This window comes from Amblyomma maculatum, chromosome 1 (assembly GCF_055883805.1).
Source record: "Amblyomma maculatum isolate TAMU_Amacu chromosome 1, ASM5588380v1, whole genome shotgun sequence".
NCBI classification, from domain to species: Eukaryota; Metazoa; Arthropoda; class Arachnida; order Ixodida; family Ixodidae; genus Amblyomma; species Amblyomma maculatum.
In genome coordinates this window covers 408,568,195-408,594,257 of record NC_139344.1, presented here as the reverse complement: position 1 = coordinate 408,594,257, position 26,063 = coordinate 408,568,195, and the positions used below count along the sequence as shown (strand labels likewise).

The following is a 26,063-nucleotide window of genomic DNA, read 5'->3' as shown; positions in this document are numbered from 1 at the left end:
TAGGGCGCTTAAGGAAACAACCGAGACAGTAAATAAGGAGAAAAAAAAACAATATGGAACTGAAATTTCAAAAAGTCGCTCCCGAGTATAAGTTGACATCAGTGGTTTGATGACCTCCATGAGACACTGTCGTAAGTCATGTGAAGTCATGGGTCATGTGAAGCCATAAGTTGATGACATCATTAGGTATGTGACATCATGAGTATATTATGTTACAACCAGCAACGTCAGTGTTTTGATGGCGTCAGAGAGCCAGGCAATTAGAAGGCTGCGTCAAACAGTACCCTGAACGCATCGAGACACCGATTTCTCACTCCAAAATATTGCACATTGTCGAGTGGCAGCATCGTAAGTGGAAGATTGGCGGTCAGATCTTAATGCAGTAGGTAGATGCATGGGTCTCAGCGTCACGACCGCAGCGCTATGATTTCACAATATCTCAATGCAGTTTCTGCAGTGACCTCAATTTCTTCATTTCTCTTCAAACCGCAGGAGGGAGGGAGACCGAGCTGCTGAATATTTCGACAAGTTCACCACCTGCCACCAATATTGCGCAAGTGCAGAGAAAGACTTGTACACGTGTGTCAACACATGCACGGAAAGAATTCGGTGATTAGTTTGTTCAGCACAATTTAAATAATGAAACTTAAACATAACATTTATCAAAAGTACAAAATATACAATATAATATTGTCACGAAGACAGGGATTTATGGGTATCGGCAACAGGGGCAGATACACACAGTCAAGACAGAGGTTCCCGGGAAATGGTAACACGAAGACACAAGCTCAAGAGTCCACAGTCTTAGCTAGCCGAAGCGCGCGAGAGTCTCTAAGATCTTCGTCGTTCAAGCGCTACCTCGAACCGTCAGGTGGCATTATTCCCCCCCACCCCCTCGAAAAAAAAACCGCAAGCTCACAGAAAAAAAAAAAAACTGCTCCGGATGGCAATTACGACTTTCAGCGGGTAAAATACGGCTTCATGCGAAGCACATGCACCAGGTCAGACGAGCACTGACGACTAGAACTCGGAACAGTTCCGTCTGGAATAACCTCGTACGTAACTTCTGAGAGGCAACGCAACACTCTGTAGGGTCCGAAGTAACGATTGAGAAGTTTTTCTGACAGGCCTGGGCGCCGGACAGGTGTCCACACCCAGACTTTGTCACCAGGCTGGAACACGACATAGCGATGGCGGTCGTTATATCGGCGTGCATCTGTTGCTTGCTGCTTTGTAATGTGATTACGGGCGAGTTGACGAGCTTCCTCAGCGTAGTTGGTGAATTCTTCTGCGTCAGCGGTAAGCAGCTGGTCGTCAGCCGCACATGGCAGCATAGCGTCGAGCATGGTCTGTACATCGCGTCCGTATACTAGGCGAAACGGAGTGAATCGATTTGTTTCTTGGACGGCCGTGTTATATGCAAATGTGACATAAGGCAATATCTCGTCCCATGTTTTATGCCGGACATCGACATACATGGCGAGCATGTCCGCTATTGTTTTGTTTAGTCGCTCAGTAAGGCCATTAGACTGAGAATGGTAAGCAGTAGTCTTTCGGTGATGTGTCTGGCTTAGTTGGAAAACTTCTTCAAGAATACGCGCTGTAAATGCCTTGCCACGATCAGTGATGACGTATGAAGGGGCGCCATGGCGGAGGACAATCTGCGTCATGAAAAATTGTGCCACTTCGGAGGATGTTGCACGTGGCACCGCCATAGTTTCCGCGTAACGTGTCAGATAATCTGTAGTCACAATAATCCACTTATTGCCAGCTGACGATAGAGGAAAAGGGCCAAGAAAGTCCATACCAATTTGGTCGAATGGTACCAGCAGTGGGGGAATAGGCTGCAGGAAACCCGCTGGCTTCAATGGCGGTGTCTTGCGTCGCTGGCACTCGCGGCAGCCTCTAACATATCGATGAACGGTGGCGGTAAGTTTGGGCCAGTAGTAGGTCTGGCGCCCTCTGGTAAGAGTGCGTGCAAAGCCTAAGTGTCCAGCGGTGGGTTCATCATGGCAAGCATGAAGGATTTCATCGCGGAGATCTGCAGGGATGACTAGAAGATAGGCTCGGTCACTGTTGCCGGCGCTTTTCTTGTAGAGGATTCCGTCGCGCGTACAGAAGGATGACAAGTTCTTAGCAAACAGTCGAGATACTGTAGAATCGAAACCCTCCAGATGATCGATCACAGTTTTGAGGTCTGGATCAGCCCGTTGCCGGGCCTTTAAATCAGAGGAACTGATAATGCCAAGAAAATGGGCGTCTTCATCCGTACTGTCATGGGCCAACTCCACGGGTGATCGAGACAGTGTGTCAGCATCTTCATGTTTACGTCCGGATTTGTAAACGATAGAGTAATCAAACTCCTGCATACGAAGGCTCCACCGTGAAAGACGTCCTGATGGATCTCGAAGACTAGCTAGCCAACACAAAGCATGATGGTCTGTCACAACTTTAAATTTACGGCCGTAGAGGTAAGGTCGGAATTTCATTGTGGCCCAAACGATGGCGAGACACTCCTTTTCAGAAGTTGAATAGTTTGATTCTGCCGAGAAAGGGTGCGGCGGGCATAAGCGATCACTTTTTCCTCGCCTTGCTGGTGCTGGACCAGAACAGCACCCAGACCGACATTGCTGGCGTCGGTGTGAATTTCGGTCGCAGCGTCCTCATCGAAGTGTGCAAGAACGGGAGGGTTGTGCAGCCGTTGGCGCAGCTCGGTGAATGCCTCCTGCTTCTCGGAAGACCAGATATACGGGACGTCATCACGTGTCAGGCGCGTCAGAGGTTCTGCAATCTTGGCAAAATCGGCAATGAAACGGCGATAGTACGCGCACAGGCCCAAGAAACGTCGGACTGCTTTCTTCGTGGTAGGGATGGGAAAATTGGCTACAGCGGCTGTTTTATCAGGATCAGGCCGGACACCGTCAGCGCTAACCACATGACCGAGAAATTTTAGCTGCTGATATCCAAAGTGACATTTTTCCGGTTTGAGTGTCAAATCGGCCGAGCGAAGAGCGTCCAATACCGTTCGCAGCCGCTTAAGATGTTGGTCAAACGTTTCTGAAAACACGATGACGTCGTCCAAATAAACCAAACAGGTTTACCATTTAAGACCAGCAAGTACGGTGTCCATCATTCTCTGGAACGTCGCTGGCGCTGAACACAGACCGAAAGGCAATACTTTAAATTCATATAAGCCATCGGGTGTCACAAAGGCAGTCTTTTCCCGATCGCGCTCATCCACTTCTATCTGCCAATAACCACTTTTTAAATCAATGGAGGAAAAGAACTTGGCATTGCGAAGTCGATCGAGTGAATCGTCGATACGGGGCAACGGATATACACCTTTTTTTTGTGATGTCATTCAGTTTCCTGTAATCAAAGCAAAAACGCAGCATGCCATCCTTTTTCTTAACCAACACGACTGGCGACGACCACGGACTTTTAGACGGCTGAATAACATCATCATTAAGCATTTCCTGGACTTGTGTCCGAATTGCCAACGTTCTTTGGCCGAAATACGGTACGGCTGCTGTCTAATAGGTCGGGCATCGTCAGACGTTAAGATGCGATGCTTGGTGATAGAAGTTTGCCGGACTTTCGATGATGAGGCAAAGCACGGGGCGTACTCCAGCAGTAAGGCACGCAGGGAGCGTTGTTGACAGAAAGAAAGGTCACTGCTAACATCGATGTGGTCTAGAACACTGGAAGTATCAATAATGTCAGACGCAAAACACTCAGAAACTTCCTTTAACAGTTCGCCGAAAGCGATGGCAGTAGGGCGATAGAGGTGGCGAGATTCATTCGTGAAGTTCGTGACGAGAAGCTCAGGATGACCATTGCTGAGAATAATTAAGCTTCGAGCTGCACAGATGCCATGAGAAAATAAAAGCGAACGGTTGCTTTCAGCTATTATCGGCCCGTCACGAAGCCCGTCGCACACAACACTCACAAACACGCTGGAGCGGGGAGGCACTGAAACACACTCGGCTGAAACCCGTAGGGCGCACGTAAGTTGGCCATCGGTGGGGCTGGCAGCCGCTTTCTCCGTTGAGAACGAGACCGTTCGCTGTCGGAGATCGATGATGGCGCCATATTCCCGCAGGAAATCCACACCGAGAATCAAATCACGAGAACATTCCCGGAGAACGACGCAGCTGACAACGAACGTTGACGTACGAATCTGGATTCTAGCCGTGCACTGTCCAATAGGAGTAATTACATGCCCCCCAGCCGTGCGTATTTGCGTGCTACACCATGGTGTCATAACCTTCCTAAGGTTCGCTGCCAGTTTCCCACTCAAAATCGAAAAGTCTGTTCCGGTATCCACTAAAGCGCTGACATTATGACCATCGATGCACACAGGGATGTCCAGCGATAGCCGGTCTCGTGAACCAAATGCTGTCGTTTCTGCTCCAAAATCCTTATCTGTTCTCATTGGGGGGACTTCTTTGGGCTGACATTTAGCGGCCCCGCCCCCGGAGGTCGCTCTACTCAGTTTTCCCGGTGGGGGCTTGGCGAGCGACCAGGCGGTGCTCGCGGGAAGTCACCAGTTGTTGAAGGGTTTTGCCGATGTGGGGATGGAGACCTGGATTGTCGGCGCGCCATCCGGAGGCTCTCTTGTGCGAGGTTGTCTCCAATGTCACGAGGTAGTTGCCCGAACGTGCGTCTAGGTGCGTTGGTGTAAGAACCCTCCGGTCCGAGTTCCCGATAAGGGCACCAACGGAAAATGTGACCAGGTTCCCCACAGTGGTAGCAAAGGCGGCGGCTCCGTGGGGCCTGCCAGACGTCCGTTCGTCGAATGTTTGATCGCGGTGGCCGCACGTACCGCGTTGGCTGTTGTACAGTAATGTATTGCGTTGGCTGCTGGACGGGCATGCACTGGGTTGGTGGTAACGTAGACAACGGAGCTTGGACGGGAACTGGGCGTCGGAGAATGTCAGCGTAAGTCGGACGATAATAATCAGAAACAGGGGTACTTTGAGCTTCAGCAACATGCAGAGATGGCTGCGTGACTTGCTGAATCTCTTCGCGGATCATATGTGCGAGAGAATCACCCCTGGGTTGGAACGTGTCACAAACCTTCTGCAGTTCCTCGCGTACAATTGCACGAATAAGATCTCGGAGCTGTTCAGTATTGCCTACAGCAGCTGTAAGAGGCTCGGCAGCAGTCGTAGCGAGGATTCGGCTGTTGTAGACCGCCGAGCGGCGCTGGTGTAGGATCTTTTTCATGGTGACCGCCTCTGTTAAAAATGGGTAACTGTAGTTGGTGGGCTACATACAAGTCCAGCAAAAAGCTGTTCTTTAACCCCATGCATCAGGTGGCGCAGCTTTCTCTCTTCAGACATGTTGGGATCCGCACGTCGAAATAGTTTCGTCATTTCCTCAGCATACATCATGACGGACTTGTTTGGCATCTGTTTCCGAGATTGTAGAGCACGTTCTGCTCGTTCACGCCTATTCAGGCTGGCATACGCCTCTACGATAAGACGGCGGAACTGAGGCCATGATGTTATTGTGCCTTCTCGGTTCTCATACCATGTCAAAGCATGGTCTTCCAGGCAGAAAATGGCGTTCCGTAGCTTTAAGTTGTCGTCCCACTGATTAAAGGATGCGACTCGTTCGAACTGAGTTAGCCAATCCTCAACGTCTTCATGCGCAGTGCCATAGAACGATTTCGGCACTCGGGGGTTTTGAAAGTAAACAGGAGTACCTTGCATGACCGACGTAGTGCTTTGCGTGGCTGGCCGGAGGCTCGTTGTTGAAGTGGACTCCAAGGGCCCATGTTCGGGAGGAAGGCCCAGGTTCCTCCGGCTGACGCGATGAACTGGTGTGTCCACAGGCAAAAGCTCGGTGTCGTTGGTTCGCGGAGGGGTGTGCGACATTGAAAGGATAATTACCCAGCGGCTCCACCAAAACTGTCACGAAGACAGGGATTTATGGGTATCGGCAACAGGGGCAGATACACACAGTCAAGACAGAGGTTCCCGGGAAATGGTAACACGAAGACACAAGCTCAAGAGTCCACAGTCTTAGCTAGCCGAAGCGCGCGAGAGTCTCTAACTTCGTCGTTCAAGCGCTACCTCGAACCGTCAGGTGGCAATATAAACAGTCATGTTCAAGATCACTTCCGAAATTCGAACGGTGAGTGGCCGTCATAAAAACACAGTGTATGATTGACGAGCGCTATAAATGTTCAAACCATATTGGAAAAACACCATTCCTGAACGATACTGCATATACATTCTATCTTAATATTTACAAAATGAGTAACTATTCTGAACCCTTTGAACCCTTCCTCTGAACAGCATAAGTCTACTAACAAATAAAACAGAAGCTTTAGCGAGTACTAAAAAAATACACATCAGGAAAAATACTTTTCGACAAAAGTAATTTAATATGCTTGCTACAATTTGTCGTAATATTTCATCGTCACATTTTTTTTTCGCCGGGACTAAAGGTGTCCAGTTGTACAGTAACAGGTAACCTCATGCAAGCGCTTGGGAGATTGATTTACTTTTTCTGTCATTTCTTAACTCTTACAAACATGATAGTTATATAAAAGTTCTTCATACTAATTTGCTGCCAGCACCTGAGTCGGATGTCTACTAAGCAGTGTGATCTAAAAGAGTTCATCGGTCGGCTAACTGGTAGCTGGACATTACGTTCATCATGCTTAATGCGAAGTACAGGTCCTGATACTCACGCTAAATGAGATGTCATGTCTGTTCCACTTGGGCGGCCGAACTTACACATTAGAGCAAGGATGAAGCGAGCCGAATTGGACAATCGCGGCTTCAAATTGAGCTAAACTAGGAAAAATATATACACAGCGGGGAGTGGTGATGGGATGCTGTGCGCCTGAAAAAAAAATAAAGAACAGACAAATTATAATAGGAATGTGTGAATAGAACAGAATACGATAGGCGTGACATCTGATAAGAAACGAGAGAATAGCCAGAAACAAGAAGATCCAGTAAAAAAAAGAAAGAACCTCAAATGTCTGATTCAGGGGCGTCGTGAACGCAGGACGGCAGGAAACACGACGGATTAAGAAACAGCGAAGTTTAGCGAAGATCTGTTTTTCGCCCGAAATAGCTCGGAAGCGACACTGAAATTAATCCGATTGCGCATTTGTATTAATCCCCAATTATTTTTGTACAGCAATAAACTCCTTACTTCCGCATGACTACTCCTCGAAAAATATGGACCGAGATTCAACTCATCTGAATCTGGTTATACAGAGCAATAGCTCGGTTAATCATGGCTAGATTTAACTTTGGTTCATGTGTTATTGTTGAAACCTTGGTCAATCTTTATTGTTCAACACTGGCTAAGTCTTTTCTGCGGTCTAATGCAAAGACTCTCCTATGATCGGTGAAGTAGTTGGTGACAATTTGAATGTCCCAATCTTCCAGGTCACACCCAAGCTAGAACTTGCGGAGCACAAGGTCCAAAGCGGACATCTGCAGGGTGCTCATATTCGGCCTTACATCTTCGATTGACAGCCCAATGACTGGCACCTGCAACTGATTCTTTTATCTGGGCGAAGCCCCTAACAGCGCCTGCACTTATAGCAGGAGAATGGCCTGTCATGTGGTTAGGCGCGCTGTCCAGCGAGCGAGTGCCGGAGGGCCGCTGTCTTCCCACGTACCAGCCACGGTCTATGTACAACCAGCCGCGGAGCGAAGCCCGGTGAGTGACGTGGTAAGATGCATGGCTACCAGCTGCGCTCCTTTCAAGGTCATTTTCTCAACTTTACATAACCTCCAGCTTTGTATGCAAAAAGTGGAGCTTCGCTCCAAAATAGAATTGGCTATATAGCTTCCGGAGTCGCCGGGTGCCTGCGAATGACCTTCAGTAAAACGGCAAATTGAGCGAGTTGGTACATAATTAAGCAAAAAAACAGCGCAACAACGGAGACAAGAGAGTAGAAAGATGACGAGACCAGCGCTGACTAGCAAATGACAATTTTATTGAAAAGAACACACATATTTACTCCATTCCCAACCAAGAGCATGCATGGGCAGACCTAACAGCACTGAGAAAAGATAACGTGAAACTTAACAATCCAGATACCGCAGTTCACAGTCATGAATGAGAACAGATGGGGTGCTAACGCATGTGTCGTGGTTTTTGTGAATGCAAAATGCCTCGCTGATTTCCCTGATTAATTTATCGCGGGGAATCCTGGTATCATTAAAGAGTGGACTACGTGGATCTGCATTAGAATTAGGAGGGTTACGGCGGTATTCCCTATAGTGCAAGGCCAAGCAGATCCATCTAGTCCGCTCTTTTTCCTTTATCCTTTTTACAAAGCCCTGCTTGAGTCTTGGGGCCGCCGTCGTCGGGTGCACAGCGAATCCGGACGAGGTGGCCGAGAGAGAGAGTCATTCCACTCGGCCACCGAGCGTGACGGACGTGTTATGACGAGCGCCGTTGGAGCGGCTACAGCGGCCATGTCAAGCCGCGGTGACAGGATTTTTGCATCGGGTGAAGAATACCAGGTCGTATTGTCTAGTTTGCCTACAGGAAGATTCGTTCTAAACACTGTATTCTTGCACGGAGACATCAGGGTCCGCCCATACCGGGTGGAAAATTTCCGGGATACGCTCGCTCCCCTATCGCTCCTGGCGGAAGTTATCGCCCTCGGGGCGTACCGCATGAGCCACGTTTGGGCCGTAACCTTTAAGGACGACGTGGGCGTAAAGAAGATTGTGCAAATGGGTGAGCTGAAAGTGAAATCTGCTCGATGCCTCGGGATTGACCCGGCGAACCGAGACATCCGAATGAAGCTACACTGGCTGCTGCCCAGCGTACCTGACGAGGACGTGCGGCTCGCTTTCGCGCCGTTTGGCAAAGTGACCGACATATCTAAGGAGCGGTGGCACGCACAGGGTGTGGCCGATAAGGGTTCGACCACGAGGCTGGTGATGTTGAAGTTGAATGCCGGCGTGAAGCTGGACGACCTGCCCCACCAGGTGAACGTCGCTGGAGAGCTAGCGGGCACGGCTCCCATCTGCGGTGTCGAGGCACGGACCACATTCGGCGCGACTGCCGCATTCCACGGTGCGGTTCCTGCCGTCGCTTCGGACATGACGAGACCCAGTGTTCTCGGACGTACGCCAGCGTCACCGGGCCCGTGAGCAGCGTAGACGCTGCCGAACTGCTCATGGATGAAGCTGACGCGGAGGAGGCATCGAGGGCGGCTAATGTATCGTCGCTGCAAGAGACCACGATGGGTGTCCCACAGACGGATGAACTGGAGTGTCAACCTGTCGCTGGCGCAACGCCCGAGAAGTCTTCCCCAGAGTCTGCATCGGCCGTCGCCGTCGTGCCGAATGGTGCGGCTGTGACATTATTTGACTCTGTGGTTAGCGACACCCAGCCCATGGACGTTCTCGGTACAGCGGTCAGCCAAACGGTCGGAAAACGGCCGCACGAGCAACTCGCTCCGAATGTGCCCCAACTTGGTGCCAGTGGCGGAGACGAACCGCCGACTAAAACATCAGGTATGAGGCGTTCGACCTTGAAGCCGCGTCCGAACATTCCTGTAGAATCACGGCAGGCGGGTAAACCGCCTCCGTAGTTTTGTGTAGTTCATGCCATACAGAGGTGGCATGGGGTCCCGGGGTTTGTCGTTTAGGCAGACACCATGAGATAGGGTCCTTTCCTTTCTTGGACATGGCAATCAACATCCCTGAAGCGCTACGTGTAGCTACAATAAACGTACGGGGCCTCGGAGCAAGAAGGCGGCAGTGCCAGCTTAACCGCCTTTTCATGGAGAACGATCTGCACGTAGTAGCTGTTCAAGAAACCAAAATTGATAGCCAAGAAGCGACAGATCGAATGGTGTCCGCTTTCCGACTGCATTTCGACGTTTGTGTGTGTTATTCAGTTAGTTCCTCTGGCGGCTGTGCCCTTTTCATACGTAACAATGTTGGTATAAATGTGCAGTCGCTGTTTTCTTGTCAAAGTGGCCGGCTCCTGATTGTTGATTTTTCACTTTACGATGTAAACTTCAGAGTTATGTGTGTGTATGCACCTAATATAGCTTCCGAGAGAATAATGTTTTTTGAACGTTTCCAGACGTACCTAGATTGTGAAAAGGTCATAGTTTTGTTGGGGGATTTCAACTGTGTTTGTCGCGCTGAAGACCGTGTAAAATGCTTGACAGTGAAGGATAAGAGTGCGGAGATCCTGAATTCAGTTATTCACGGTCACAACTTGGAAGATGTTGGAAGTGTGTTTGCAAATGCTACTCAACTGCAATTCACTCATTTTCAAGTCAGTAGCCACGCACGACTTGATCGGTTGTATGCATCGCTTGAATTAGTGCCGCTGTGTACATCGTATGAGGTTAGACCAGTGTGCTTTAGTGATCACTGTCTAGTGATTGCAAACTTCGGCAGAAATCAAAGCAAAAACAGCTTTAATTGGGACCTATGGAAACTCAACACGAAATTGTTGGAGGACGAGGGTTATGTTAAGGACGTTGAGGAGGAGCTAAAGAAGTTGCTCGCAGAGCAGCCGATAAGTGTTGCCGTGGGCTGGGAAGAATTTAAACAGGCAGCTAAACTGAAGGCAATTGAAAAAAGTAGTAAACTGCGATTTGAACAGAAACAAAACGAAAAACACCTGTGTGAGCAACTAGAATTCCTTACTGGTATAGAATGCGCTCAACCAGGTACATTTTCCAAAGAACTAAGGAGCATCAAGATACAGTTGGAAAGATTAGATACGGATAAGTACAGAGCGGCGGTTATTCGCGCACGGTCTGAGAAGCTGTGGGCCGCTGAAGCACCTACAAAGCGTGCTTTATCGGACGAAAAGCGATACGCGAGCTGTAAGGAAATACGAAAAATACGAAGTGGGAATGATGTATCGTCGGACAGCAGTGTTATCAAACATGTAATTGCCGGTCATTTGAAGGACCTACTTGGTCAACCGCGAAAAATGGTAGGGGATTTTGAAGCAGAATTTTTGCCTCTAATGCCTAAGCTTGATGTGAAGAAAAGGAGCGACTAGAAATGCCAATTTGCGTCGAAGAAATAGAGGACGCACTAGACGCTCTGCCAGCTGGTAAAGCACCGGGCCCTGACGGATTAGGGGCGTCCTTTTATAAAATGTTTAAGCCAATGATAGCTAACCTCCTCCTGAAGGTTATCAATGAAGCTTATGAGCAAAACCGTGTTCCACTGTCCTTCAGAACTTCATACCACACTGATTCCGAAAACTGAGGAGCCGGAAAAGCGTTTGTTGGTGGGGTCTTATCGCCCGATAAGCCTCACCAACGTTGATTATAAAATATATATGAAAGTGTTGGCAAGACGACTGCAATGTGTGATAACAAAGCAGGTTGGCACGCATCAGACTTGTGGCATAAAGGGACGGAGCATCGCCACGAACATTCACGTAGCGCGAAGCGTACTAGAATGTTGTGACGCACTTGGTGACCGTGTTGAAATGATCCAACTGGATCTCGCAAAAGCATTTGACCGGGTGTCGCATAATGTGCTGTTTGCAATATTGGATCACTCCAATGTTGGTGATTTAATAACAGACGGCGTCAGAATGGCGTATGCCAACTGCACAACGCGAATTATAGTGAACGGAGAACTGACCGAAAGCCTGCAAGTTCGGTCGTCAGTTAGGCAGGGCTGTCCCATGTCGCCCCTGTTGTTTGCACTCTACCTTGAGCCTCTTTGCTTGGCTATCCGAAATAATGAGAGCGTAACGGGCTTCAGGCTACAGTCAGCGCATGTTAAAATATTGGCCTATGCCGATGATATTGCGGTTTTCTGTTCAGATAAAGATAGCATCTGTGAAGCCACAAATGTAGTCCACAAATATTGTCAGTCTACGGGGGCGTTAATAAACTGGGAAAAGAGCTATGGCTTCTGGCACGGCAGTTGGGAAGACACGCCAGAGTACTACTCCTGACTGCAGTGGTCAACGATTCCTACAATGTATCTAGGTGTACCTCTGCAAGCATACCGAGACCCTGATTCGTATTGGAAAGATGAAACTTTAAATGCAAAAGAAAAGGCTGATGCGTGGCAAGGAAGGCAATTATCTGTATTTTCGCGGGCTACCGTGTGCAATTTATCTCTCACTGCAAAAATATGGTATGTCATGAATGTGCTCAGTGCCTCTCGGATCAGCGTTCAAAAATTGCACCGTGTTTTCGCCGTTTTTGTTTGGGCATCGACGTGGGAAAGAACCAGTCGGACAAACTTGTTCCTGTCTGCAAAAAAAGGTGGGCTAGGCCTTGCACATTTGTTTTTGAGGCAAGTCGTCTCACGATTTATGTTTCTGCGAAATCAAAATGACATGTTCCTGCGCACAGTTGTGCAACTCCGACTGTGCAGACTTCTTCCAGCATATGTGGTATGCTCTTGTCATGCTATGGGTGGGGCTGTGAGAGGGTACCTACGCGAAGTGATACTTGCATACGGGATGCTGCATGCGCGATTTTCGATGCAATACTTGAGTGATGTCACGCGGAAAAAATTGTACTCAGATTTATTGGATGCAATGATTCCGGTTCCACTTTACCGTTTGCCATTATGTGGAGGCCCAGGAGGAGATGTTTTGCACAGAGTGAAGAGAATGCCGGTGTTACCCTCGGTCAAATCCTTTTTCTTTAAACTTCATACTAACACGTTATCAGTAAAAACATGGCTTCAGGAAAAAGGTCTTTTTGTACCCTGGACAACTAACTGTTACCTATGTAAGAAAGCTGAAACCATAGAACACTTATTCCTAGATTGTTGGGATCCCATCTTTTTCTGGGATATGCTTCAAAGGACTTTGAAAAAAGAATTACCCCTAGATATGTACGGCATAAGATTCCTTCCGGTTTTACATGCTGACAATAGTCCACTGGATACGATTATACTCCTCGGCCTCCACAGCTTGTGGAAAACGCGAATGCAGTCCAACAATGCAGATGTTGATGTGCGTCCTGTGCGGGAACATTTTATAGAAAGTGTTGTACGTTTGAGGGAAGTGTATCGAACACTCCCCGAACCACCAGAATGGATATACCAGCTTAACAGCTTGGTAGAGATGAATAAATTTTAACGCGTCGTGTCCGCTAAAGGTTTGCTGACACGTTTTATCACTTTTGTATGTTGTGTATTGTGTGTCGAAGCCGGCAATAAAGAAAAAAAAAGACGAGGTGGCGAGAGGTTAAGGCGATAGACTGCTAATCCATTGGGCTCTGCCCGCGTTGGTTCGAATCCCATTCTCGTCGGAGGTTGTTTTATCTTTTTTGCAAAGCCCTTGTAGAAGTCTTGGGGCCGCCGTCGTCGGGTGCATCTAGTATCCGGACGAAGGGGCCGGATACACAGTGCACCCGGCTTCGCTAGCGAACGGACGTGTGCATCATGGGCTCCGTAGGAGCTGTTACAGCGACCCAAATGGGCCGCTGAAACAGGTTTTCTTGCTCAGGTGACCAAGCTTACGAAGTTATTTTGCTCCGGCTTCCAACAGGTCGTATTGTTTTTAACACTCTTTTTGCACGCCGATGTGAGAGCGAGACCATACAAGGTCTGGGATTTTCGCGACGCGCTGGCTCAGTTGGGACTGCTCCCCGAGGTTATCGCCTTGGGGGCGTACCAAATGAATCACGTTTGGGCCATCACGTTCAAGAGTGACGATGGAATGAAGCAGTTGTGGTCTTGCCGTGAACTAGCCGTGAAAGACCGTCGGTGCATTGTTGTCGATCCTAATGACCAGGTTGTTAGGATGAAAATTCACTGGATTTTGTACAACGTTCCCGATGAAGATGTGCGGACCGCCCTGGCTCCGTACGGCACTGTCACAGTAATTGCCAAGGAACGCTGGCGCGCACAAGGCGTACTGGACAAAGGCTCTTCAACACGGTCAGTGTCCTTGAAGTTGAAGCCTGGTGTGACAATTGATGATTTGCCGCACCAGCTGCGCATTTGTGGAGAACAGGCTCTCATAGTTATTTCCGGCAGAGCTCCACTTTGCCTGAGGTGCCATACCACAGGACATGTCCGACGTGAGTGCAAAGTTCCTCGTTGTACTCTATGCCGCCGCTTCAGCCATCATGAAACTGAATGTGTCAAAACGTATGCAAATGTCACAGGGTTTATGAAAAGGCAAGACACCTCGGAGCTCGTCATGGACGAGGTTGAAGACGAGGAAGCTGCGAGTACCGAATCGAGCACACCGCAGTCAAATGCCAAGGATACGGATGACACTGGGGGCGGGGCAGTGAAGTGAAGAGCGCGCCTCTGTGCCTGCTCAGGTATGTGTAGCCGAGACTGTGGGGGCATCAGATTGAGAAGGCAGCCAAGGCACTATAAGCATGAGAGAAAATGCCGCAGTTATCGAAGGAGGTATGGACTACGACCAATCATCCACGAACGTGGCACCAACAAAGAGGACCGATGACAAGGCCTGTGTTGAAGATTCGTGTCTTTCTACCCCCAGCGCCGACGAACCACCTCCCAAAACGCCAGGACAGCGTCGGGTGACGCTTCGCCCGAAGCCCAACATCCCGCCGGACAGAAAGCCGGCGACGACTACACCGACGTAGAAAAAATGGCTCGCCCCTGATTGACTCAAGGACGAGGGGCGACTCACGACGGGTCTGCCAGCGAGGACGCCGGACGGCCCGAACAACTTTTGAGTGTACTCGAAATTTCGTAAACGAGAACGTTTCCTGTATTCTTCATCTGGGTATAATACGGTAGAAGGTGAGCACCGAGCGGTTCGGGTATCTTGTGTTCCTCAACGAAATGGCAGCTCAACCTGAAGCAACACTTCGATTTGCCACGCTTAATGTAAGAGGCCTTGCAGCGAGGCGACGTCAGTATCAACTGAGTCGCCTCATGCTGGACAACGATTTGGACGGGATAGCAGTGCAAGAGACTAAGGTCGACAGTGAAGCTCAGACAAACCGCATGGTCGAACCGTTTAGAAATCGGTACAGTGTATGTGTATGCCATTCTGTTGGTACATCGGGAGGGTGTGCTATCTCCATCCGCAATTCTTTAGGTATTGTTGAAGAATCTGTTGTAGTGTGTAATACTGGACGTTTTGTTATGTGTGATTTTTCATATCTTGATTTACAGTGGCGCGTACTGTGTGTGTACGCGGCAAATAAGGAAAATGAGCGCAAAGCATTCTTCAAAAATATTGAACCTTATTTGAATTCTACCAGATATACGATCCTTCTTGGATTTCAATTGCGTGTGTATGCCCGAGGACAGAGCTACTAACGCGATCATTCAGGATCAAAGTTCGTTGCTTTTGAGTTCAATCGTCCAAGAGCACAATCTCGAAGACGTTGGGAGTGCTCTGTCAGGAGGAATCCGTCCTCAGTTCACGCACTTCCAACAAGTCAGCCACGCACGACTCGACAGAGCTTATGTGTCTGCTATCTTTGTGCCAATGATTAGTGAATACATGGTTAAAAGCATCGCATTCAGCGATCATTGCATGGTGATGTTTACAGTAGGAACTAAGCCCAAGAGATCTAATTTCAACTAGAACCTTTGGAAACTAAATGTAAAGCTGCTTAGTGATGAAAGTTTCGCTCGTACAGTACAAGAAAATCTTGATAGGTTGTTTATGGGCGACACTAGGGACGTTATAAAGAAATGGGAGCGTTTCAAAGAAGAAATAAAAATGAGCGCAATCGAAAGAGCGTGTGCACTACGACATAATGAGAAAACGGAGGAAAAAGAGCTTCAAAGCCGATTAAATTCATTTCTGCGGCTAGAAAACGCACAGCCAGGCCAGTTTGCAACAGAGATAAAAGAAACAAAAATAGACTAGAACTGATAGACAAGAAAAAATACAAAGGTGCTATCATACGCGCACGCGCAGAGCGGTTGTGGCTAGGTGAGTCGCCAACAAAGCGGTCCCTTTGCGAAAAACGATATGCCGCCGAGAATGAGATTAAAGAAATAGACTACAAGGGAGAAATAACTCGTGATTTCAAGACTATTCAGCGTGCGTTTGTTGATTATTATGAAGAACTGCTGGGTCACGAGGCAAACTTGCAAGAAGGCTTTGAGTCAGATTTTTTGTCGCTGTTGCCTATACTAGGTGATTAAGTTAAGCTTAACCTAGAGGCACCTATTAGCATTATTGAAATCGAGCGTGCTATTGACGAGTTGAGCTCTGGAAAGGCACCGGGACCAGGCGGGCTTGGCGCAGCTTTCTACAAAGCCTTCAAGAGTGATATGGCGTATATTTTGCACCGAATAATTCAAGAAATGTATGAAACCCACATGATGCCTCAGTCTTTCCGAAAAACCGACATTGTTCTCATACCGAAGAGTGACGATCCCACTAGGCGACTATCAGTAAATGCTTATAAGCCCATAAGTCTCACAATGTAGGCTATAAGGTTTTCATGAAGGTTTTAGGAAGATTGCAGAATGTAATAAAGTCTATTGTTGGCCCGCACCAAACGTGCGGAATGAAATGTCGAACGATACATACAAACATTCATGTAGAAGGTAGTATTCTAGAATGCTGTGATTCATTTGACAAACCTGTAGCCATGTTGCAATCAGACATGGAAAAAGCCTTTGACCGCGTTAGTCACCATATCTTGTTTTCTATCCTTGAACATGTGAATGTTAGCCGCGTTCTTGTTGAAGGCGTTAAAATGGCATATGCTGGTTGTACGGCAAACATCATTATTTATAAGCAACTGAGTGAAAGCATTACTGTTCGTTCTTCAGTTAGACAAGGATGCCCTTTGTCGCCGTTGTTGTTTGCCCTGTATCTCGAACCATTCTGTCTAAAAATTATGTCAAATGAGAATGTGCATGGCTTTGCGATATTGTCCACTGAAGTTAAAATCCTTTCTTACGCGGATGACATTGCAATCTTCTGCGCAGATAAAGATAGCGTAACAGAAGCAGTGAAAGAGGCGACTAGGTTTTGCAAAGTCTCAGGAAGCGTGATAAACTGGGAAAAGTGCTTCGGCTTTTGGCATGGTAACTGGGATTCTGCACCTATCATGCACGAAGGCTTTCAGTGGGTAATGTCACCTGTTAAATATTTGGGAGTTCCGCTAAACGATTATAAAGAACCAGCAAAGTACTGCGAAGCAGAAACTGAACGTGCGCGTGAAAATACGCCAAATGGGGCGGCCGAGATTTTTCTATTCTTACTAGAGCCACAGTATGCAACCTGTTTCTAGTGGCCAAAGTTTGGTATGTGCTTCAGGCATTGTGCATGTCATGAACCAGTGTCCAACGATTGCACTGAGTGTTTTCAGTGTTTATTTGGGGGTTGAGTTGGGAGAGGACAAGCCGCACAAATCTTTTTCGATCTGCGAAAAGCGGCGGACTGGGTTTGACTCATTTGTTCGTTAGGCAACTTGTGTAGAGATTTATGTTCCTTCGGGACCAAAGAGACGTTTTCTTGCTGACAGTAATGCAACTGTGGCTGGGTGAGGCACTGCCAGACTTCGTTGTATCAACCAGCCCTGTTAGACACACGAGGGTCAGAGGTTTTCTCTGGGAGGTTATTCGAGCTTTTAAGTTTTTGAAAGTTCGCTTTTCAGTGCAGTACCTTACTGAGGTATCGAGAAAAGAACTTTACGAAGCACTCATTGATACTATGTTACCTGTTCCTGTCTACCGGGCCATGTACAGTGTAGGTCGAGGTAAAAATGTGCTGAAAAGAGTAAAGAGGATGCCTGTGCTGGCTTCGGTTAAAACATTCTTTTTTCAGTTGCACAGCGGCACTCTACCAGTGAAGCCCTGGCTTCAAGAGAAGGGTATTTTTGTCCCATGGTCCGTAAATTGCCTAATATGTAGAACACCGGAGACGATATATCACATGTTCCTTCACTGTACAAACTCGGTATTTCATTGGGACATCTTACAACGAACGGTTAAAAAGTTGCTCCTGATATCGCCATACGGAATACGATTTCTACCTATAGAGAGTGGGGACGACATGCCATATGACATGTTAATGCTTCTTAGCCTACACAGTATTTGGAGAAATCTAATGGCATTCAGGCATGCAGACGAGACTTTACTTCCCGTCAGGGAGTACTTTATCGAAAGCATGTCTTATATAAGACATGTGCTTACGGCCCAAAGTGAGCCCCCCGAGTGGTTGTCAGTAATGGATGACCTTGTACAGCTTAAACGCTTTTAATCCTGTTGCGTGAGCGAGGCAGATTTCCGCTCGCGCCTTTTACTTGTCAAGTGATGTAGAAGCTGTACAGATGTGCTTTGTGTGTGTGTGTGTGTGTGTGTGTGTGTGTGTGTGTGTGTGTGTGTGTGTGTGTGTGTGTGTGTGTGTGTGTGTGTGTGTGTGTGTGTGTGTGTGTGTGTGTGTGTGTGTGTGTGTGTGTGTGTGTGTGTGTGTGTGTGTGTGTGTGTGTGTGTGTGTGTGTGTGTGTGTGTGTGTGTGTGTGTGTGTGTGTGTGTGTGTGTGTGTGTGTGTGTGTGTGTGTGTGTGTGTGTGTGTGTGTGTGTGTGTGTGTGTGTGTGTGTGTGTGTGTGTGTGTGTGTGTGTGTGTGTGTGTGTGTGTGTGTGTGTGTGTGTGTGTGTGTGTGTGTGTGTGTGTGTGTGTGTGTGTGTGTGTGTGTGTGTGTGTGTGTGTGTGTGTGTGTGTGTGTGTGTGTGTGTGTGTGTGTGTGTGTGTGTGTGTGTGTGTGTGTGTGTGTGTGTGTGTGTGTGTGTGTGTGTGTGTGTGTGTGTGTGTGTGTGTGTGTGTGTGTGTGTGTGTGTGTGTGTGTGTGTGTGTGTGTGTGTGTGTGTGTGTGTGTGTGTGTGTGTGTGTGTGTGTGTGTGTGTGTGTGTGTGTGTGTGTGTGTGTGTGTGTGTGTGTGTGTGTGTGTGTGTGTGTGTGTGTGTGTGTGTGTGTGTGTGTGTGTGTGTGTGTGTGTGTGCGCGCGTGCGCGCGTGCGCGCGTGCGCGTGCGCGTGCGCGCGTGCGCGTGCGCGCGTGCGCGTGCGCGCGTGCGCGTGCGCGTGTGTGCGTGCGCGTGTGTGCGTGCGCGTGTGTGCGTGCGCGTGTGTGTGTGTGCGCGTGTGTGTGTGTGCGCGTGTGTGTGTGTGCGCGTGTGTGTGTGTGCGCGTGTGTGTGTGTGCGCGCGTGTGTGTGTGCGCGCGTGCGCGCGCGCGCGTGTGCGCGCGTGCGCGTGTGCGCGTGCGCGCGTGCGCGTGCGCGCGTGCGCGTGCGCGCGTGCGCGTGCGCGCGTGTGCGTGCGCGCGTGTGCGTGCGCGCGTGCGCGCGCGCGTGTGTGTGCGCGCGTGTGTGTGTGTGTGTGTGTGTGTGTGTGTGTGTGTGTGTGTGTGTGTGTGTGTGTGTGTGTGTGTGTGTGTGTGTGTGTGTGTGTGTGTGTGTGTGTGTGTGTGTGTGTGTGTGTGTGTGTGTGTGTGTGTGTGTGTGTGTGTGTGTGTGTGTGTGTGTGTGTGTGTGTGTGTGTGTGTGTGTGTGTGTGTGTGTGTGTGTGTGTGTGTGTGTGTGTGTGTGTGTGTGTGTGTGTGTGTGTGTGTGTGTGTGTGTGTGTGTGTGTGTGTGCGTGCGTGCGCGCGTGCGGGTGTGCGTGTGGGTGGGTGGGTGTGGGTGGGGTTATATTCCAATGTGGTAATAAAGAAGAAAAAAAAAAGTTGAGAGGTTAAGGCGATGGACTGCTAATCAATTGGGCTAATCCCATCCTCGTCGGAGATTGTTTCATCCTTTTAACAAAGCCCTTGTAGAAGTCTTGGGGCCGCCTTCGTCGGGTGCAATGTGTATCCGGACGAGGTGGCCGAGAGGTTAAGGCGATGGACTGCTAATCCATTGGGCTCTGCCCGCGTGGGTTCGAATCCCATCCTCGTCGGAGGTTGTTTTATCCTTTTTTACGAAGCCCTTGTAGAAGTCTTGGGGTCGCCGTCGTCGGGTGCACTGTGTATCCGGACGAGGCGGCCGAGAGGTTAAGGCGATGTACTGCTAATCCATTGGACTCTGCCCGCGTGGGTTCGAATCCCATCCTCGTCGGAGGTTGTTTTATCCTTTTTTACGAAGCCCTTGTAGAAGTCATGGGGCCGCCGTCGTCGGGTGCACTGTGTATCCGGACGAGGCGGCCGAGAGGTTAAGGCGATGGACTGCTAATCCATTGGGCTCTGCCCGCGTGGGTTCGAATCCCATCCTCGTCGGAGGTTGTTTTATCCTTTTTACAAAGCCCTTGTAGAAGTCTTGGGGCCGCCTTCGTCGGGTGCAATGTGTATCCGGACGAGGTGGCCGAGAAGTTAAGGCGATGGACTGCTAATCCATTGGGCTCTGCCCGCGTGGGTTCGAATCCCATCCTCGTCGGAGGTTGTTTTATCCTTTTTTACGAAGCCCTTGTAGAAGTCTTGGGGTCGCCGTCGTCGGGTGCACTGTGTATCCGGACGAGGCGGCCGAGAGGTTAAGGCGATGGACTGCTAATCCATTGGGCTCTGCCCGCGTGGGTTCGAATCCCATCCTCGTTGGAGGTTGTTTTATCATTTTTTACAAAGCCCTTGTAGAAGTCTTGGGGCCGCCTTCGTCGGGTGCAATGTGTATCCGGACGAGGTGGCCGAGAGGTTAAGGCGATGGACTGCTAATCCATTGGGCTCTGCCCGCATGGGTTCGAATCCCATCCTCGTCGGAGGTTGTTTTATCCTTTTTGCAAAGCCCTTGTAGAAGTCTTGGGGCCGCCTTCGTCGGGTGCAATGTGTATCCGGACGAGGTGGCCTAGAGCATTCTACTTCCGGCCACCGTAGTGAACGGTCGCAGAATCATGTGCTCCAGCGGAGCGGCGATAGCGGCCCTTTCCAGCCGCGGAAACAGGCTCGACGACATGGACGATAGCGAGTGTCAGATTATTCTGCCAACTTTGCCCACCGGACGCGTTGTTTTTAACACGCTTTTTTTCCACGGCGATGTGCGAGTCATGCCATACAGGGTCGAGGATTTCCGCGATGCCCAGGTCAAGGCTGGTGCGCTCCCCGACGTTGTGGCGTTGGGGGCGTATCAGATCAGCCATGTTTGGGCGGTCACGTTAAGCAGCACAGAAGCAACGAAGAAATTGGCGGCTTTCAAGGAACTCGAAGTTAAGGGACGCCGTTGCCTCATTATCAATCCCGAAGACCAACAGGTGAAGCTGCGACTTCACTAGATGTTGCACGGTGTGGCAGACGACGACATCCGGACGGCTTTTGCTGCTTTTGGGAAGGGGACCGAGGTGACCCGGGAAAGGTGGAGAGTTCAAGGCGTCAAGAAGAAGGGGTCCACCACGAGGACTGTGCTCCCGAAATTGAAACCCGGCATTAAGGTGGACGACTTACCTCACCAGCTGCGAGTTGCCGGAGAGCTAGCCCTTGTCGTGGTGCCTGGGCGAGCGATGCAGTGCCTGCGCTGCCGCGGTACCGGTCACGTTCGACGTGAATGTAAGGTACCGCGTTGTCCAAAGTGTAGACGCTACGGACATGACGAGGCTGCCTGTGTGCTTTCGTACGCTTCGGCCGCGGGACATGGAAATGCGGAACGGTCGGCGGAGCTCACCATGGACGTGGTCGAGGCGGAGGAGGCGACGAAGGGTGCCGGAGAGGTGCGAACGCAGACATGGGAGACGGATTCATCGGTGGACTCGGCAGAAAGCGGCAATGCTGCGAGGGATGTGGGGAGAGCGGACTCTGCACCTGAGCTCCCTAGCAATGAGGAAGGCACGTCACTTGAGCCGGCAAACGGTATGGAACAGGATAATGGGGAGGAGCACTCGGACACCAGCGGTGTTCGTAAGCCAGGCGTCCCAGCCCCCAGCGTCGACGAGCCACCAGCAAAAACGGGGCAATGCCGGCGGTCCACGCTACGTCCGCGGCCAAACATATCATCAGAGAGACGGGCAGCGGATAAAGTGCCCCCGCTGCCGGGTCAGCCGCTCGCACCGGACGGGGATGGATCCAACGACGGCGTCTAGCAACGCGCTAGACGGGAAAGGTAAGCACCATGCTTTCGGTCTCTTCACCCTTGATGAAAATGGCGCCTGAAACCACCTTAAGAGTAGCCACGTTAAATGTCAGGGGATTGGCAGGCAGAAAGAAGCAGAGCCAGGTGCACCGGCTCTTAATTGACCACGATATTGACGTGCTTGCCGTGCAAGAAACTAAGGTTGATGGGGAGGAAGAGACCGGGAGCATGGTGCGACGTTTCACGGCTAGATTTTACGCCATTGTTAGCCACGCAGTTGGGACATCGGCCGGGTGTGTATTGTTCGTCAAAAAGCTGCCTGGTCTGGTTGTAAAGGGCTACTCCTCATGCTCTTCTGGACGGTGTGTAGTGGCTGATTGTGTATACAGCGGTGTTGAGTGGCGTATTATTTGTGTGTGCGCTCCTAACTGTGTGGAGGAAAGAACAGTGTTTTTCGAGAATGTTATGCAGCAGTTAAGTACGGAAAGTCAGGTAGTATTGCTGGGCGATTTTAACTGTGTACTGAATGCTCGAGACAAAACCAGCACACGCGGATTCAGGGACAAGAGCACTGAAATGTTATGCCAGTTAACAAGCGAATGGAACATGGAGGATGTGGCTGATTGCTTGGAAGGACCGCGTGCCGTTCAGTACACGCACTTCCAAGGTTCTAGCCACGCGCGTCTGGACAGAATTTACGCGTCGCTGGATTTGATTCATTCATGCAATGAATACCGAGTGGTGCCTATGACATTCACGGATCACTGTTTGGTGCAATGCTTATTCGGCACCAAAAAACGAAGCAATGCATTTAGCTGGGAGTTATGGAAATTGAACAATAAATTGCTTAAGGATGATGCCTTTAGACGCGTGGTATTGAATGAATTGATTAAAGTGAGGCCAGGGACTTTGCTCGAAATCTGGAAACAGTGGGAATTCTGCAAGGAACAGATTAAAATCAAAGCCATTGACAGATCCAGTTGCCTGGTGTACAAGAAAATTACAGAAACCCAGCTTAAGGCTTTGCTCGCAAGACTACACGAACAGGAATGTAAGGCACTCGGCAGATGGGTAGAGGATATTCGAAAAATAAAAGAACAGATTAACTTGATAGAAGAAGACACATACCGATGAGCGTTAGTGCGTGCAAGAGCGGAAAATTGGGCCATGGGCGAGACGCCATCGAAAAGGGCACTGGGAATTGAAAAGGCTCATGCCGAGAAAAACCGCGTTGATAAGATCGAATGGGGCGGCGTGCTACCGTCGGAAGATGAACATATCAGGTATGGCTTCTTCCAATAGTATCAGGAACTGTTCAGCAAAAAAGTGGTCGACATGAAAGCTTTCAAACAAAAGTTTCTCGCAGCTATGCCGCGACTAGACGAGGATAAGAAGGAAAGATTGGAGATGCCAATCACAGAAATCGAGGTAGAAAAAGCGATCGATGGTTTAAATATGGGAAAGTCGCCTGGGCCAGACGGCGTAAGTGCGGCTTTTTATAAAGAATTTAAGAACTAAGTAGTTCCAATATTGACAGCGCTCTTCCATGAAGCCTATGCAGTGAATAGATTGCCGCAATCTTTCGGACTATCTCATACAATTATTATTCCCAAGACAAATGACGAGGAAAAGCTGAAGCAAGTCACAGCATATAGGCCAATTGCTTTGACAAACGTAGATTACAAAATATTGATGAAAGTGTTAGCTAGAAGATTGCAGTCAGTTATTACAAATATTGTTGGTCCTCACCAAACGTGTGGTATAAAGGGGAGGTCAATTATGACAAATATACACACGGCAAGATCGGTGCTCGAGTGTAGTGAACTAATGGATAAATGTGTAGCCATCCTTCAATTGGACCTCGAAAAGGCTTTCGACTGTGTGGCCCACGAAATATTGCTGTGTATTCTGGATCACGCGAACCTAGGTTCAGTAATCAGAGAGGGCGTAGCCATGGCGTACCGTGGACGCACTACTAGATTAATCATTAACAAGAGTCTGGGGGCCCCCATTCAGGTGCAACGCTCGGTACGCCAGAGCTGCCCCCTCAGCCCACTTTTGTTTGCTATCTACATAGAGACACTATGTGTGAACATTATCCAAAACGAGGCAGTTAAAGGTTTTAAGTTGCAGGCAGCTGAAGTCAAGTTGCTCGCATACGCGGATGACCTAGCGGTCTGTGCTGTGGATCAGCATAGTATAAGCGAGGCAGTGCTGTGTGTCGACAGTTTCAGGAAGGCAACCGGAAGCAAAGTGAACTGGTCAAAGTGTCAGAGATTTTGGCATGGCAATTGGCCATCAACCCCAGAGCTTTTTGCAAATGTGCCCTGGGTAACAACCCCCACAAAATACTTAGAAGTTCCATTAAACAGCTACAGGGACAGCGATGCATACTGGAAAGGACAACTGAACGAAATACAGGAAAAAGCAGATAGATGGAAGGGGGCATATTTATCAATTTTTGCAAGAGCGATGGTGTGCAATGTGTTCTTTTTAAGCAAACTCTGGTATGTCATGCAAGTGTTGCACTGTTCCCGGGTAAATGTACAAGAAGATACATCGTATTCTAGCTGTGTTTGTTTGGTCATCGAGCTGGGAACGGTGCAAGCGGACGAACTTGTTTCGAAGTGTGAAAGACGGTGGTCTCGGGCTGGGACATCTATTTCTCCGCCAGCTTGTCAACAGGTTTTTCTTCTTCCGAGATGTTAGTGACCCTTTCTTAAGAACTGTGTGCCAACTAAGATTGAACCGTGCTTTGCCTGATTTTGTTGTGGGTACCAAGAGTTTACCAGGGAGAATCTTCGGTTATTTTAGAGAAGTGGCTGACAGCGTGAAATTTCTTACAGCGCGTTTTTCGACAGAATTCTTAAGTGAAGTGAAGCGAAAAAAGCTATACGGTGATCTGTGTGATGTTGTTTTTCCAGTGCCAGTGTACAGAGCCATGTACAATGGAGGCAACGGTGGGGACGTTTTGAAAAGAGTTAAAAGAATGCAAGTGCAGTCAGGAATAAAAACTTTCTTCTTCAAATTACATACAGAAACACTACCAGTTAAAAAGTTCTTAGAGGGGGAAAGGTTTATTTTTACCATGGGGTACGCATTGCCTAATATGCAAAGTGCCCGAAACAATTGATCATATATTTCTTCACTGTTGGGAGGGGGTGTATCTTTGGGATGTTTTACAAAGAACCATTAAAAAAGAGTTTCCGCTTCATCCGTACGGCATCAGATTTTTGGCCATTCAAAATGAGGATGGTTTCCCGTTGGATCAAGTAATGCTCTGGGGCCTCCATAGTATATGGCGCTCCAGGATGGCGGGTTATTACTGCGACCCAGACGCGCGACCGGCCCGCATGTACTTTAAGGAAAATGTGCACAGATTCGTGCAAGTGGTGAAATCACAATCATGTAACCCCGATTGGCTACCCAGGATGGAAAATTTGAGCCTGCTCAAAGAATTTTAAGCAAGACAAGGCCTGTCGAGCAGCTCTGGCAGGTTGCTGGGGTCAAGATTGAATGAAGTTTTTTTTTTTGCGTGTGTGTGCAGTGTTTGTCAAAATATGGCAATAAAGAAAAAAAAAGAGACAAGGAGGCCGAGAGGTTAAGGCGATGGACTGCTAATCCATTGGGCTCTGCCCGCGTTGGTTCGAATCCCGCCCTCGTCGGAGGTTGTTTTATCCTTTTTTGCAAAGCCCTTGTAAAAGTCTTGGGGCCGCCTTCGTCGGGTGCAATGTGTATCCGGACGAGGTGGCCGAGAGGTTAGGGCGATGGACTGCTAATCCATTGGGCTCTGCCCGCGTGGGTTCGAATCCCATCCTCGTCGGAGGTTGTTTTATCCTTTTTGCAAAGCCCTTGTAGAAGTCTTGGGGCCGCCGTCGTCGGATGCACTGTGTATCCGGACGAGGTGGCCGAGCGGGGAGTGCACTTCCGGCTTCGCTAGAGAGTGGACGTGTGAAATGGGCTCCGTCGGAGCGGCTTCAGCGGCCCAGCAGGGCCGCGGAAACAGGCTTTTTGCCGCTGTTTCTTCAGCAGGATGTGACTATCAGGTAGTTTTACCGAGTTTGCCTACAGGGCGTTTTGTTGTGAACACAGTTTTTCTGCACTGTGATATCAGGGCCCGCCCTTACCGGGTG

General features: G+C 49.2%; 8 non-coding genes and 1 pseudogene across 8 annotated transcripts; all 9 read left to right on the top strand.

The window, feature by feature from the left end:
* Positions 1-19,758: 19,758 nt before the first annotated feature.
* On the top strand, positions 19,759-19,840 carry TRNAS-GCU (transfer RNA serine (anticodon GCU)). The gene has a single exon. It is a non-coding gene; the product is annotated as a tRNA-Ser (tRNA).
* Positions 19,841-19,916: 76 nt separating this feature from the next.
* TRNAS-GCU (transfer RNA serine (anticodon GCU)) lies at positions 19,917-19,998 on the top strand. The gene has a single exon. It is a non-coding gene; the product is annotated as a tRNA-Ser (tRNA).
* Positions 19,999-20,074: 76 nt separating this feature from the next.
* On the top strand, positions 20,075-20,156 carry TRNAS-GCU (transfer RNA serine (anticodon GCU)). Its single transcript has one exon. It is a non-coding gene; the product is annotated as a tRNA-Ser (tRNA).
* Positions 20,157-20,231: 75 nt separating this feature from the next.
* TRNAS-GCU (transfer RNA serine (anticodon GCU)) lies at positions 20,232-20,313 on the top strand. Its single transcript has one exon. It is a non-coding gene; the product is annotated as a tRNA-Ser (tRNA).
* Positions 20,314-20,389: 76 nt separating this feature from the next.
* On the top strand, positions 20,390-20,471 carry TRNAS-GCU (transfer RNA serine (anticodon GCU)). The gene has a single exon. It is a non-coding gene; the product is annotated as a tRNA-Ser (tRNA).
* A 76-nt stretch (positions 20,472-20,547) lies between these two features.
* On the top strand, positions 20,548-20,629 carry TRNAS-GCU (transfer RNA serine (anticodon GCU)). Its single transcript has one exon. It is a non-coding gene; the product is annotated as a tRNA-Ser (tRNA).
* A 3,815-nt stretch (positions 20,630-24,444) lies between these two features.
* On the top strand, positions 24,445-25,432 carry LOC146208892 (uncharacterized; annotated as a pseudogene).
* Positions 25,433-25,513: 81 nt separating this feature from the next.
* Positions 25,514-25,595, top strand: TRNAS-GCU (transfer RNA serine (anticodon GCU)). The gene has a single exon. It is a non-coding gene; the product is annotated as a tRNA-Ser (tRNA).
* Positions 25,596-25,671: 76 nt separating this feature from the next.
* Positions 25,672-25,753, top strand: TRNAS-GCU (transfer RNA serine (anticodon GCU)). The gene has a single exon. It is a non-coding gene; the product is annotated as a tRNA-Ser (tRNA).
* Positions 25,754-26,063: the final 310 nt, after the last annotated feature.